The sequence below is a fragment of the Miscanthus floridulus genome, chromosome 13 (assembly GCF_019320115.1).
Source record: "Miscanthus floridulus cultivar M001 chromosome 13, ASM1932011v1, whole genome shotgun sequence".
Lineage (NCBI taxonomy): Eukaryota > Viridiplantae > Streptophyta > Magnoliopsida > Poales > Poaceae > Miscanthus > Miscanthus floridulus.
In genome coordinates, this window is record NC_089592.1 from 60,046,280 (window position 1) to 60,060,812 (window position 14,533).

At 47.2% G+C, this 14,533-nt stretch overlaps 1 pseudogene; it reads left to right on the forward strand.

Annotated features, from left to right (window-relative positions):
- The first annotated feature begins 4,774 nt into the window (after window positions 1–4,774).
- LOC136501505 (DNA repair protein RAD4-like) lies at window positions 4,775–11,187 on the forward strand (annotated as a pseudogene).
- Window positions 11,188–14,533: the final 3,346 nt, after the last annotated feature.

Sequence of the window (14,533 nt, forward strand, 5' to 3'; positions counted from 1 at the left end):
GCCACCGCCTAGCGGGGAGCTCTTCGTGTCCGCCCACCTAGCCCCGCGGGGAGTTCTTCGCGTTCGTCCGCCATGGACCTAGCTCGCGTGGTCGGCGTGGACCTCGCGCAACCGCCGCGCTCACTCGTCGCTCGCGCCGCCACATGAGAAGAGAGAATGAAAGGAGTAGCAGCGTCGGCACCGAGGTCTATGGCATCGGTGCAGGGTACCTGGCAGGCATACGAGCTGCATCAGCACGGCGTTCGACTGCCTTCCCAGCCTCGTCCTCCGCTGTCAGCTGCTCGTGAGCTCGCGCCGCCGCCTATGAACTCAACTGCGTTGAGCGACTATGCAGGAGTTCGTCGTGCTCCTCGGTGCCTGCCCCACCTCAACCTGTCGCCGTGGAGAGGACGTGGCTGTGCGGCGAGGGCGAGGGCGAGGCGCCCGTGCTCAACTGGAGCTGCTGGAGCTGGAGGAACGAGAGGGAGGGAATGAGTGGGTGACGCGTGGGCCCCACATGTCGCTGAGATGCAGGCCAACGTCCTACATGGCGGTCAACGCCAGCGTGGCGTGGTCAAAATAGCTCAACGTCGGTTAAAACAGCCTTGTCCCCTGTCCAGGTGCTAAAAGTGAACGGTTTTGACAGTTGGGGTACCGGTACTAGACGGTTTTATAGTTGAGGGTTAAAATTAGACCAACACAATAGTTGAGGGACCAAAAGTGGACTTAATCCTATATTTTTTTTCAATCGAGCGTCGTGGTCGACCTGAGTGAGTAGGCCAGCTGGTGGGCCGAAAACCAGTGACTGGAATGGACCGTTGGGCCCAATTGAATGGACTGGACGGAAAAAAAAGGCAAGAAATTTTGCATTTTTATTATTATGGAGGATAGAGGTATAGATAAAGACCCCCAATTTTTGGAGCCTTCAAATCAGGTCAATAGTTTTGATTCAACTGTTTCTATTTTTGACGACTCTGTTTTCAAGGATACACTCTAGCACTAGCTCTCAAAGCAAGGTTCCCACAGCCCTATTTTAGCGTCTTCCATTTTTTTCACACAATACATGCATATATATAATTGACAACACCACATTACATAATAATTTATTTTTACACTTCAATTGTAAGCTAATATGAATATTAGTTTAAATTCAAATATAAATTCGATTTGAACTTAATGTCATAGTCCTACCACAACATTGCTTATGACGTCTTTGCAAATCAAACGACATAATTCATCTCACAAAGGTCCATCAAAACAATAAAACAACTACCCCTGTCGCCACATCCACCAAAACAAATGCCAGAGGAAGGGAGTTGCTGTGGGAGGGATATCCACTGTGGGTCGGGCAGGGGGGGGGGGGGGGGGGGGGGGGGGGGGGGGGGGGGGGGGGGGGGGGCGCAAAGGCCGACTATTGAGGCGCGAAGGACGGATATCGCTATTCATATGGGGTTGAGCGAAGTCAAGCAGGCGGGTGGAGAAACTAAGTATTTCCAGGGCCTTCAATAGGCCGCTAAGAATGAGGGTGTGGGTCTGAGGGAGAGTGATTTGGTGGCCCTCTCAAATTTGAGGATTTTAGTACAGGCTCTATTAGAGCTTCTTTTTTTTTTTTTGCTTGGACACTCAAATTTAGTTTTGTGAACTGAAGTAGGAACATGCTAGAGTTGCCAAGAACGTTCGCAATGGGGTTTCCAAGCTGGTTTGATCATTCATAATATATCTAAAAACACGTTCATGGCATAAGATTTATATTTTTAGACTCACTATGAAAAATAATTTCATAATATAATTCATAGTTTGTTAAACTATAAAGATGTTTCGAAATGGACAGTCAAAGATAGTAAAATTTGATTTAAAACAAAGCTAACGTGACATGCTAAGAAGAACGGAGAAAGTATATAATGTGATGAATTTAATATATAGCATCATGTCATTGTATAAAACAAGGGTAGTTCCGTAGGTTGAAGATGCTCAGATGTGCCATTTGGTTCAGGAGAGTATAGTTTTTCAGATACTCATGTGACCACAAGGGCCATCTCGGCTGTTCATTTTTGCTTTCAGATTTGTGCTTGTAGAAGAGCGGAGAAAGAATATTACTTTAAGATTCGTGCGACCACTAGTACACATCTTTTCTGAGACGGGTGTTTTTTTATCCACGGAGACTGTTGCAATGCCCGCCACTGGTTAATAAATTAACGTAATCCCATTAATCGAGACAGGCGTCCGTTAATGTTCTCCAAAAAACCCAAAAAACCAAAATAAACTTAAAACTTTTCGATAATTGAACCCACAACCTTGCACTCAACACTACTATGTCTCTACCATTGCACTGCATACTCATGCATGTCTATAAATAATATGCTATCTTTTTATATCAATATTTTATAATCTTATATTCGATATTTTATCTACTAAATGAACTCAAATGAAAAAACTTTTAACTATAAATTTTTAAATCTCGTCAAGTACTACAACTTTGATATATGATGTATCTCCATCTGAGATAGTTTGACAAATTCAAAAAATTGAGTCTCAAAATATGTGAACTTCAAACACATATTTGAGACTCTAGGTGACTTTGAATTAAAAACTTGCCAATATCAAACATGTAGATCAGGTGGACCACTAGAACTTTGGTATTAACTGTGTGAACATTTGAGATCGTTTAGAAATTCTAAATTTTAAATTTCAAAATCTATAACCACTGAATATATATTTGGGACTCTAAACATCTTTAAATTAAAAACTTTTCAACTAAAAAGTTGTAGATTCTATTGAGAACTATAACTTGTGTATAGACTATGTCAATATCAGAGATCGTTTAATAATTTTAAATTTTAAATTTTAAAAGTATGTGCATTTACAATAATATTTTAGGACCCTAAACCGTTTCAATTAAAAACTTCAACTATAAAGTTGTAGATCTCATCGAGAGCTATAATTTTGAGATAAAGTTTGTCTTTATTCGATTTCATATAAAAAGTTATGAATTATTTTTTGCTACACTCATTAACCGAGACGGACATCTTAAGACACCTGTCTCCGTAAATCAATTTACGGAGGCGTGCATTTTTCAACCATCTCCGTAAATAAAACGGACCGCTATCTGTAAATCGATTTTGTGCGAGACAGTCATTTTTTGGTGCCTCAGTAAATAAAATGATCACCTTCGTTAATCATCAGACATTAACCGAGGCAGTTGGCTTTTGTAATGACCTCGATTAATGTTTGGGTAGTACTTCGCAAAATCATTCTTGTAGCAGTGGAAGAGAGAAGTTTTTTTTTTTTGAAACGAGAGAGGGAATTCAGATAGCCACAAGGGCTCGCGGGCTTACTGTTCCCGTCGGTTGACGTTAGAATTTCCAAAGGAAAAGCAAAGTAGTAAATTTCATAGGAAAGTTTTCTCAACTTGTTGTTTGGAGCAAAGTAAACCTGTATTCTTTCCAAAGGAAAGGCTAACCTTGCTTCACAAGACAGAAAAAAAGCATTCAAGGAAACCTAAAGGAAAATTCCCTACAATGTTTTCTCAAGTTCTCAAGCATGAAACCTTGATAATGATATGATTAAGACCCCCCAGACGGACGCACACCTCCCACCACTCACTGCCGCAGCGCTCGCATCCCTCTCCATTCTTATCCCTTCAAGTCATGCCCCACACCCGACGACGCGGCCATCGTTGCTTCCCTGGCCGGCAGCGGCGCCCTCACCTACCTCGCCGTGCTCGCTCCCCCACCCAGGCATCCTCCTTCCCCCTGGTGGCTCCTTCCCCTGTCCCGGCGTCCTCCTCTCCCACCTGGCGGCTAGCTCCTTCCCCCACTCCGGAGTCCTCCATCCCGGCGTCCACACCCATTGGGAGGGCCCAACGGCTGCGAATCCGGTGGCCTTCTCCCCTACCTGACCCTCCCCTACCTCGGTCGACGGCGCCCTCCCCAGATCCTGGTAGCGTCTTCTCTCCCTCGGCCGACGGCGGGCGTGCGGGCACGCAGCCATTCAGCGAGCCTGCGCCACCGCAGTTGCCGACTAGGTAGATCATGGCCGCGCGGTGATGCTCTGTTTCAAGTGTTTCTGGACGCTTTTTAGACATGTTGTAAGCCTATATTTCAAGTGTTTCAGTTGTTTCAAATGTATGTTAAAATTGTTTCATGCGGATGTTGCAAAGTAGATCAGGATGTTGCATATGTTGCAATGGTTGTACACGTATGTTGCAAGCGTCTATTCCCAATATTTCATCTGTTTTTTTGTACATGTATATTGCAAGTGGTTGAGACGCATGTCTCAGGTATTTCATATGTATTCTTTTGTATGTTACAAGTGTTGCATCTGGATATTTTCAAAAGTATATTGGGATGTTGCACATGTTGCAATAGTGTTTTCAACTGTATGTTTCATCTGTTTTAGACGTATGTTGCAAAGTTTTTATTTGGATGTTGCAAAAGTGGATCGAGGTGTTGCACGGCGCGGCCAGTGGCTGTCACTATTCGAACATCCAGACGCTAGGCATACCGGTGGAACCTTGCTTCTTGGACACATGTGATATTTTTGTTTTCCTACAGTCCAAACACCCCAGAATTTCTATTACTGTATTTTCAAATCCTATAGTTTTATACTTTTTGCTCATTTCTATTCATAAGTTTTTTTTTATTCCTTTGTTTTGGCATTCCAAACGACCAAACCGCACTCAGTCTTTGCCTCTTCGGCGTCCGGATTTTCCCCCAGGCCTACAGGGATCCCTGACCCCACCCGCGTCGACACCATTCTTTTTTTTCCCCCCTTTTTTTTTTGGCAACCTCGACACCGTTGAGGCATTGATTGATGGCGACTTGCTTGACGCCCTGACCTCGCGGCGCGCGAAACCCGACCCATTCGCCGCGGCTCCGTCTCTCTAAAACCTTACGGCCGGCGGCCGCCCCCGCCCCCGCCTTCCTTTCCATCCTTTGGCATCTTCTTTGCCCCCTCCAAGAATCGCAGCGAGGGAACGAGCTCCAAGCGTCCAGTAATGCGGCGGACGAGGAGCCAGTCCGCGAGCGGGGGGAACCCCCCGCCCGCCGCTGCCGGTTCGTGCCCCGCCCTCGCCAAACCCCCCCCCCCCCCCCCCCCCCCCCCCCCCCCCCTTCCCCTGTCCCATTCCCGTGCTCCCATTGCTCTTTGCTCTGCGTGCTTCCGTTCACGGTTTCCGCTTCCTTGTGCAGAACCAAGCGCTGAGGTCGCTCGTCGCCGGAGGGCTTCGCCTGCCGCGAAAGGGAAATCACCTGCCACCAAGGTGAGGTCTTTTGTCTGGTGCCCCATGCGTCTGCGTGTCATTATCTAGCCCACACGTCGGTGCTGCTCCGGTCGATGAGAAGTTAATCAAACTTAGGCATGGGGCGGGGGGGGGGGGGGGGGGGGGGGGGGGGGGGGGGGCGGGGGTATTCATCCAGTTTGATTAGTACTGTTGTAACGTGGATTTGGGTTCTCCATGGCTTCGGAGTCAGTGAGTGATTTCGTGGCACAGAGCACTTGTCCAGGTCAAACGAATTGAAACTTCACTTGGAAAATTGGTTAAAATGGCATGCCTTTATTTGTTGAAGCATTCCATTTTGTTGAACAATACACTGTGGTTAAGGCTTCCAAGCGAATTTATCCCAAAGGAAACTCGAGTACTATAGCGCTTCCCGAATATATTAGGTAAAATTAAATAAATGTATGCGATGGTTGTACAAAGGTAGGATGCAAAATGCCCCTTTCACCCAAAACAAAAGTAGGACGCAAAATGTCTCCTTTGCTATGAAGGTTAGTTATGTAAAGCAAGCTCATTTGTCTAGTGATGGGATTTACTTACATCCTGTTCTTCAGGTGGAAACAGCGTCGCCACTGGGGAATGCACGCAGAAAAGGTAGACCCAAGACTGAGTCGAAAGATAATTCCAGTGTGGAAACGTGCAGTGCAGGGAGCTGTGAAAAGAACAATTTGGAGGAACAAATGGAATCCCTTGACAACAATGATGCAGCTGACATGGACTGGGAAGAGGGGCACGTGGAGCACATTGAGTATTCTGATGAGCTCAGAGAGACCATCACTGTTGAGTTCAACGATGTTCCTTCTTCCACTAACAAGAAGAGTATTTGGAGGCCCACTGCTGAGGAAAACGTTAGGTTTTTTTAATGACTTTTAGGAACTGTTAGTCAAGCAAGGTATCAGAAATGGATGTCGCGTGAATTTGACCTCTAATCATCTAATCGGTTTTGACAATTTCATGACATTCAAATTTTCATTGAGAGTTATACGCCAGAAAAGAAATGATGGTAGCTCCTAGTACTTCATTACCAACTACTTCTATTTTCTGATTTACTCAGGAGTTGGCTGAACTTGTTCACAAGGTCCATTTGCTTTGCCTAATAGCAAGGGGTAGAGTAGTTGACAAGGCTTGCAATGATACTCTTATTCAGGTGCGTAACAGTGTTATTATTAGCTCTTCATAATTTTTTTATCGTATATAATCCATATTTTATTTCCCATGTTCGAAAACAATTAAATTTGATGTAAATTTTGGGATTTACTAGATCTGTGGGTGCCAAGCTAAACATACCTTTTTTTTGTTTCTAATGTTATTTGCAGGCATCAATTCTCTCTCTTGTACCGTACCACTTACTATGGAGTCTTTCTGATGTTCCAAACCTGAAAGCTGTTAACCTACGTAGTCTTGTGAGCTGGGTAAGACACTTTTGTGTTTATTTGGTTCACTTGAATATTTGATGTTTCATGAAAAGTTTTTCAAAGATAGTTAAGTAGAATGTACTGTACTTGCAGTTCCATCGTACTTTTTGTGTAACTGCACAATCCACTGACAGGGGATCTTTTAAATCAAATTTGGCTTTCACTATTCAAGATCATGTAGGCACTGCTGAAGAGGTATTGAGAACTGTGCTTTGCTGAATAAATCCACTCTGTCTTTACATCTTTTCTTTAACAGTATTTTGCATCACTGTTTATTTTCATTCTGGGATTGGATATGGAACTCTGAATTTTGTTTATTCATCTGAAGCTGCAATAATGTCTATTTGTGAAGCTGTCACTTAAATTGTCTACTATGCAGGTTTGTGCACTTTCTGTGGCATTATTCAGGGCACTCAACTTAACAGCTAGGTATTTATTTCGCTGCTGAGCTAGTTATGTAATGAGTTTAGGCATATCTTAACTGTGTGCATGAGAGCAATACATCATTTTTGCTTCCCTATTAGTTCTTATTGAATGTTGTTTAATTTGGTATCCCACGAAGATGGATAATGAAATTAGACATTATCTGTGATATGTAGAATTAGTTATTTTCTTAGAGTAGACTGGATTTGCTAATCTGTTTGGGCAAAAAGAAAAGGTAGGGCCAAGATAAATGGATGTAAGTGGCAGTAACACAAATTAGGGAATAGCATTCACTAAGATACGTACCTCTGAAATTTTGAATATCAATATCATTATCTAAAACCATTTTAATTTTTGCCCACGCCCATGAAAGTACACATACAGTCATCACTTGCTATGCAATCTGTCTTGTGAAGTAAACCTGATCATACCACTAAGAAAATGGGTTTGGATACAGTATGCTACAACAACAACATAGCCTTTCAGTCCCAAGCAAGTTGGGGTAAGCTAGAGTTGAAACCCACCAAGAGCCCCAAGTCACGGTTCAGGCACTTCAATAGCTGCTTTTTAAGTACTCCTATTCAAACATAGATCTCTAGGTATATCCCAAGCTTTCAAATCTCTTTTTATTGCCTCTCCCCATGTCAATTTCGGTCTTCCTCTACCTCTCCTCATTATTAGCTTGGCTTAGGACTCCACAATGCACTGGTGCCTCTGGAGGTCTCCTTTGGAGTTTGGACATGGCCAAACCATCTCAATCGATGTTGGACAAGCTTTTCTTCAATTGGTGCTACCTCTAGGCGATCACGTATATCATCGTTCCGAACTCGGTCCATTCTTGTGTGACCGCAAATCCATCGCAACATACTCATTTCTGCAACACTCGGTTATTGAACATGTCGAATCTTTGTAGGCCAACATTCTGCTCCATACAACATAGCCAGGATACAGTATGCTACTTTTCTCTTTAGAATCATTGAAAAGTCCCTAAGCATATGTTTCCTTGTAGGTTTGTTACAAATCTGGATGTTGCTGGACTCAAGCCTGATACTAAAGTGAAGGGAACATTCAATCGAGATGCATCTTGGCTTTGTACTAGGGCACTACCATGTAGTTCTCCTTTTGCTGATGATAATGTGATTACTACTACTGCTTCAATGAAAGATAATTCTCAAGGTAGTGTCAGCATGAATCAACAAAGAGGTGATCTTGGAAAATTGAAACAGACCTCAGCATGCAAGAGAAGTTTATCTAAAACTTTGTCAGTCATAAAATCAGATCATGAAAGTAGCTGTGCTTCAACATCAAAAGATAAATCAGCCAGCAACCAATTCCCTTCCAGTAATAATGCTGAAGTACCAAAAAGAAAAGGGGATGTGGAATTCGAGTTGCAACTGGAAATGGACTCTTTCAGCTACTGCTGCCAAAACCCAAAATAGTAAACTAGCTACTCACATGAGTCAATCGACTGTTAGCTTAACAAGATTCCAGTCAACCATTGAAGAAAATGCGTCAAAATGTGGAAGCTGTATGCAGCTCAAGTGCAGTTTGGTCAAGAAGTGCTGGAGCTCCGTTATATTGGGCTGAGGTATACTGCGGTGGGCAAGCATCAACAGGAAGATGGGTGCATGTTGACGTTGTGAATGATCTCATTGATGCTGAACAGAAAGTAGAAGCTTCTTCTGCTGTTTGCAAGAAGCCTTTAAGATATGTTGTTGCTTTTGCCGGAAATGGAGCCAAGGATGTAACAAGAAGGTCTGTGCGTTTTGCACGATTCCTAAGTTTGTGCCATGTGCTCACGAGAGTGACATACTAACATTGCACCATCTTATGTTGACCAAACAAATCAATCATAGCAGAACTACTTATGAGTAAAAATACTGACGCCATTATTACTGAAATACGCACTAATTCCAATGTAGGTCCAGTCTAAACTTCCCTGGAGTACTGGGTTATTTTATAAAACTCTAAAAGTACCAAGTATCGATAGTTTTATGCTTTGCTCAGCAGAAACTTTACTTAAGTAACTCTGAACATGGAAGTTCTTGAAAAACTGGTTTCTGAACTGTCTTCCACATGTCCCCAGGTATTGCTTGCAGTGGCACAGAATTGCACAGGGCAGAGTGGATTCAGAGTGGTGGGATAATGTTTTGGCACCACTAAAACATATGGAACTGGCAGCAACAAACAACTATGAAGACATGGAACTTCAAACCAGAGCCTTAACTGAGCCTCTTCCTACCAATCAACAGGTACATCACTTGTGAGATTTAAGATAAGTTAATCTGAGTTCTTGTTACCCCTTTTGCTTCTGGCAAAATTTCCTGTTGGTGGATTTGGTAATCTATATGATTGTTTAGGCCTACATCACCTATATGCTCTTTGAGAAGTGGCTTCACAAGAACCAAACTCTTCACCCCAAAGGTCCAGTTCTTGGCTTCTGCAAAGGACATCCTGTTTATCCAAGATCCTGTGTTCAAACACTGCAGTCAAGACATGGATGGTTGCGAGAGGGCCTGCAAGTCCGAGAAAACGAGTTGGCTGCAAAGGTTCATAACAGAAGCACTGAGTTTTACTTTACCTAGTTTTGATGCTGATTTAATACCCCCTTTAGGTTGTTACACGTCCAAAGAGGACCTTCAATGCTCAGTCAGTTCAATCTAGTGGTAATGAAGATGGTCTTAAACCAACCTTGGATCTATATGGTGAATGGCAACTGGAACCTCTACAACTTCCCCATGCTGTAAATGGTGTTGTGCCAAAGGTATTTTGAACTCTTTTTTACTATGGCTTGCCATTTGGATCCTTTGGTCTTCAGTCCTTGTGTTTCTGGTGTTCCATACTGATTCATGCTAAAATATCTCCAAGAATGAACGAGGCCAAGTTGATGTATGGTCAGAGAAGTGCCTTCCGCCTGGTACTGTACACTTGAGGTTACCAAGATTATTCCAGGTTGCAAAGAGACTTGGCATCGACTATGCTCCTGCTATGGTCGGATTTGATTATCGCAGTGGCCGGTGCCTCCCAGTCTTTGATGGGATTGCTGTCTGTACCGAATTCAAAAGTGCTATCCTGGAGGTATGTTTTGATGGGAGAATGTTTTTTCAATATGTGAAACCTTTCATCATGCTGTTATCATGATTTATACCTGATCTATTGTGTGATTTAGTGATGCATCTTATTAGAAGGTGAAGTTATTTAAACAATTGAAAACAAAATCCGAGAAGTTACTACTGTGAATATGAAGCCTAGTAATTTGGGGTGGGGTGGGGGTGGGGGTGGGGTGGGGGGGTGTCTTTTGATACTGATGGGCATTGCATAAATGCCTTGCGTTTGTGTCCAAAACAAGCAGTGTCCCTTTTCCTCATCACCATCATATTTCACACCATACACCGTGAGTCACTTCAGTTCTAAAACTGACACGATACTAATGCTTTCATACCCACTAGGCATATGCAGAAGAAGAGGAGCGGAGACGGGCTGGGGAGAGGAAGCAGGAGGCGGCTCAGGCACTCTCCAGATGGTATCAGCTGCTCTGCTCCATTGTAACCAGACAGAGGTTGAAGGACTCCTACAAAACACCTTCACACGGGCTTGGTAATGAAGGGCGGGCCTGGTGCAAGCGGTAGTGTCTTACCGCCTATGACCGGAAGGTCCCGGGTTCGAGTCGCGGTCTCCTCGCATTGCACAGGCGAGGGTAAGGCTTGCCACTAACACCCTTCCCCAGACCCCGCACAGAGCGGGAGCTCTCTGCACTGGGTACGCCCATAGAAACACTCGCAGCAGTGGATCCTCAGAAAGGGAGCCTAGTTCAAGCAAACTGCAGACAGATGATGACCATGAGCATGAATTTCCAGAGGAAGACCAGAGCTTTGATGAGGAGACCTTTGTGAGGACGAAACGCTGCCCATGTGTTTTTTCTATCCAAGTAGAGGAGTTGTAGCTTTCATACTAGGAGTGCACATGTTTCTAACTGTTTGTAGTATGGCCTCTTTCATCCATTTCAAAGTCAGAATCCAAGACAGTTTCTTACTCACTAATTAATTTATGGAGTACTTATGTTGGCTCTCAAACTTGATTCAATTTCGCATTAGCGTCTTTATTGCATTCACCAAGAGAAATATTAATGCTTAATGAAAGGGAGAAGAATGTCACAAGAAGCAGTAGTGTGTGAGCTTATGCCACTGCAGAATCCGCAGCCAAGAACATGAAACATGAACAAATCAAATCTAAGCAGATATGCCTGAAATGAAAATCAGAATGAAAGAGAGCAGCTGGGGACGAAGGAAGGCCGGCCGGCCGATCACGCCTGAAACGCTGCGGCTGCCGTCCGTGCTGCTGAAATCGGCTTTCCGGCACGCGTCCTCGACGATGCGCTCGATCCTCGCCTCCACCTGGGCCATGGTTGGTTGCCTGTCGGGCCGCTGCTCGGTGCACTCAATGCCGATTCAATCACCCCCCCCCCCCCCCCCCCCGACGCGCGGCTCGTTGGCGATGGCGGCGTCGAACACCTCGGACGTCCACTCCTGCACCACGGACCGCACCCACCGCGGCAGGTCCACGCCGTCAGCGCCTTCCAGGCAGCGCGTGCAGGGGGGCGCGCCCGCTGAGCAGCTCCAGCACCACGACACCGAAACTGTACACGTCGGCGCTCTGCGGCACGCTGCGGGCGTCGTTCACCTCCGGAGCGTGGTACCCGGCGCCCCGCCTCGCGCCGCCGAGGCACCCGTGAGCTGCGCGATGCCGTAGTCGGAGACGTAGGCTCCGTCACGCGTCGGGGTGACGACGATGTTGGATGACTTTTGTTATGCTTTATGTCGAGTTCTAGAGCTGTTGTCACGTTCGAGTCCTTAGGTCTTCGAGTGCTCTAGCCTCTTTTTTGTTGGGAGAGAGTGTATCCCTTTTAGGCCTTATAAGTCAGAGAGAAAAAAGAGAGAGTATATACGTGTGCTACCTAGTCTTGTTGTCCACGCTGTCGGATACGAGACGGTCTTAGACGCCCACAACACTGTTTATGTTCAGATGCATCTGGCAGGCTCTACCATGTTCGCCTGGTACGTCAAACGTCGGCGCCTACAATACTGTTTGTGCTATGACATGTTCGGGAAGGTTGTATAGTGTTCGTCTGGCAAGACCTGGTGGTAGCGTCCTGTAGGTGCGCAGAGCATGGAAGGGTACGGTCCTCGGTATTGTAGTTGACTTGACCGTCTTACCTTATCTGCTCCACCTGATCCTCGGGCTCTCACCGAGCGGGCGTCCCCGGTCAGTCGTTCCCGATCGGTCTCGATCGTGTCGGTCGGGAAAGAGCAGCGAGCAGAGGTCCTGACGTATCCTTGGTCGGAGTCGGACTACTGGTCCCACCTTGGCTAGGCCTTTCGATCGGGGATCGGATTCGTTGTCTCGGTCTGTCATTATGTATCTAGGCCGGCCAAGGCGCGTGTTGTCGCTACGCCGCCTGCTAGGCCGAGTTTTGCAGGGAAGCGGGTCTATTGGGGACCCTCGGATTTATGAACCCGACAGGAGCCCCCTGAGCCTCTTTGGGACTTCTGTGAAGCCGTGAAGGGGTTGTTCACACACGGAGCCCGAACCCGAGGGGTCAGGTGAGACGAAGCCCGTGGCCTTGGGGTCGGGCGAGACAGAGCGCGAACCCAAGGGTCGGGCGAGACGGAGCGCGAACCCAAGGTCAAGCGAGACGGAGCCCACGGCCTTGGGGTCAGGGCGAGACGGAGCTCGTGGCCTTGGGATCGGGCGAGATGGAGCAAGAACCCAAGGGTTGGGCGAGACGGACCCGTGGCGTTGGGGTCGGGCGAGACGGAAGTGGGCGTAGCCCCCGAGTCTACAGTCGGCTGGAAAGTTGGTCGGACGCTGAGCTCCTTGGTACTCTTTTCTGGGGCTGCGGACTCTTGTGTCCCTTTCGGTCAGGGTGTTCACCCGTGTCTGTTCCTGACCGTAACCTGTGCGGTCGGACAGGTTCCTAAGTAGGGACCTGGCGGTTCGAGCCCTCGAGCCCCGTTGAGCTTGGTAGGGGTCGACCGAGTTTTATGCGTCACCCCATCTGTGATTTTCGCAATCGGAGGGGTTGAGCTAATGACACTTGTCTCGATGGCTCGAGTGTCGCGCTCGGTGAGCTTGCTAACGGGCATTTCCGAGTGGAATCCGGGTCCGGTGGGCCCCTCCAAACCCTGCCTAGGAAGGCAGAGGGTTGTTTGAGTGTGGTTGCGCCTTGTTTCTCGTACCTAGGTTGCGGTAGTGGTGGGGCCCGCCCAGGCCACGTCCTGTTAGCCAGGCGACGTTTGGTCGGGCAGGACGCGTCCCGTCAGCCAGGGCCGCGTCCTGCCGCATGCCTTTCCGCATTAAATAGGGAAAAGGGAGAGGGTTTTCCTCATGTTCTTTCGCCTTTCTTCAACCGCTGCCGTTTCTCCTTCCTTCTTTTCAACAAGCCTGTTCGTGTGCTGCGGCGGTTTCTAGGAGAGAGGAGAGCAGAGCGAGGGAGAAAAAACTCATAGATTTGTTCGTAAATCTGAGGTGCGATGTCAAACTGGAGGCCTTCCAACGAGGATGAGGAGGTGCTGGCCACCTTCACCGAGAAGGGGCTGCTCCCGTCGAAGGAGGTGGTGAATTGGAGGGCTCCTACGCCGGGGGAGGTTGTTCCGCAACCTCAGGCCGATGAGGTCATCTCCTTCCTTGCTTTCCACGAGCGCGGGCTTGGGGTATCTTGCGCACTGGTTCTCATGCGGGCTTGGAGTTGCAGTACCTCAACCCAACTGGGGTACTACACATCGCCGGCTTCGTCACCGTCTATGAGGCCTTCCTCAGGATAGAGCCGCACATGGACCTCTTCTAGTGGATTTTCAGCGGGCGAGCCCTGTCCGAGGGGAAGCAGCCCAGAATTGCACCAGTTGGGGGGTTTGCCCTGCAGAAGAGGCCGAAGCCATCGGTCCCCTACCCTGCGTACTCCCCCTATGACTCCAACCGGGGGTGGCACGATGAGTGGTTCTACATTAGAAACCCGGTGGAGGCGCCATTCCCGACGTTCACCGGGGAGAGGTCGGAGAGGAGGGAAAGCTGGTCGTAGGGGTCTCGCCCATCGGCAGAACAAGCTGGAGATTATCGAGACGGAGCTTCGGAGGCTCGTGCAGCATGGCCTTGATGGGTTGCGGGTGTTCCATACCTTCTTCCGCCGTCGGGTCACCCCATTGGCGTAGAGAATGGGACCGATGTGGGAATACTCCGACCCAGTGGATCCTAACCACGCGTCGCCGAAGTTGCCAAAGGATGAAGTTTGGAGTCATCTCGATCAGGTGCTGTAGTTGAGGGATGAAGACTCTCTCGAAGGGACGCTCGGTACCCTTCATGCCGTGAAGCTGTCCAATTTCATCCGGTCAGCTCGTTGTCAGCCGGTCAGGGCTTTGGGGTTCTACTGCTTTCGTCTAGGTAT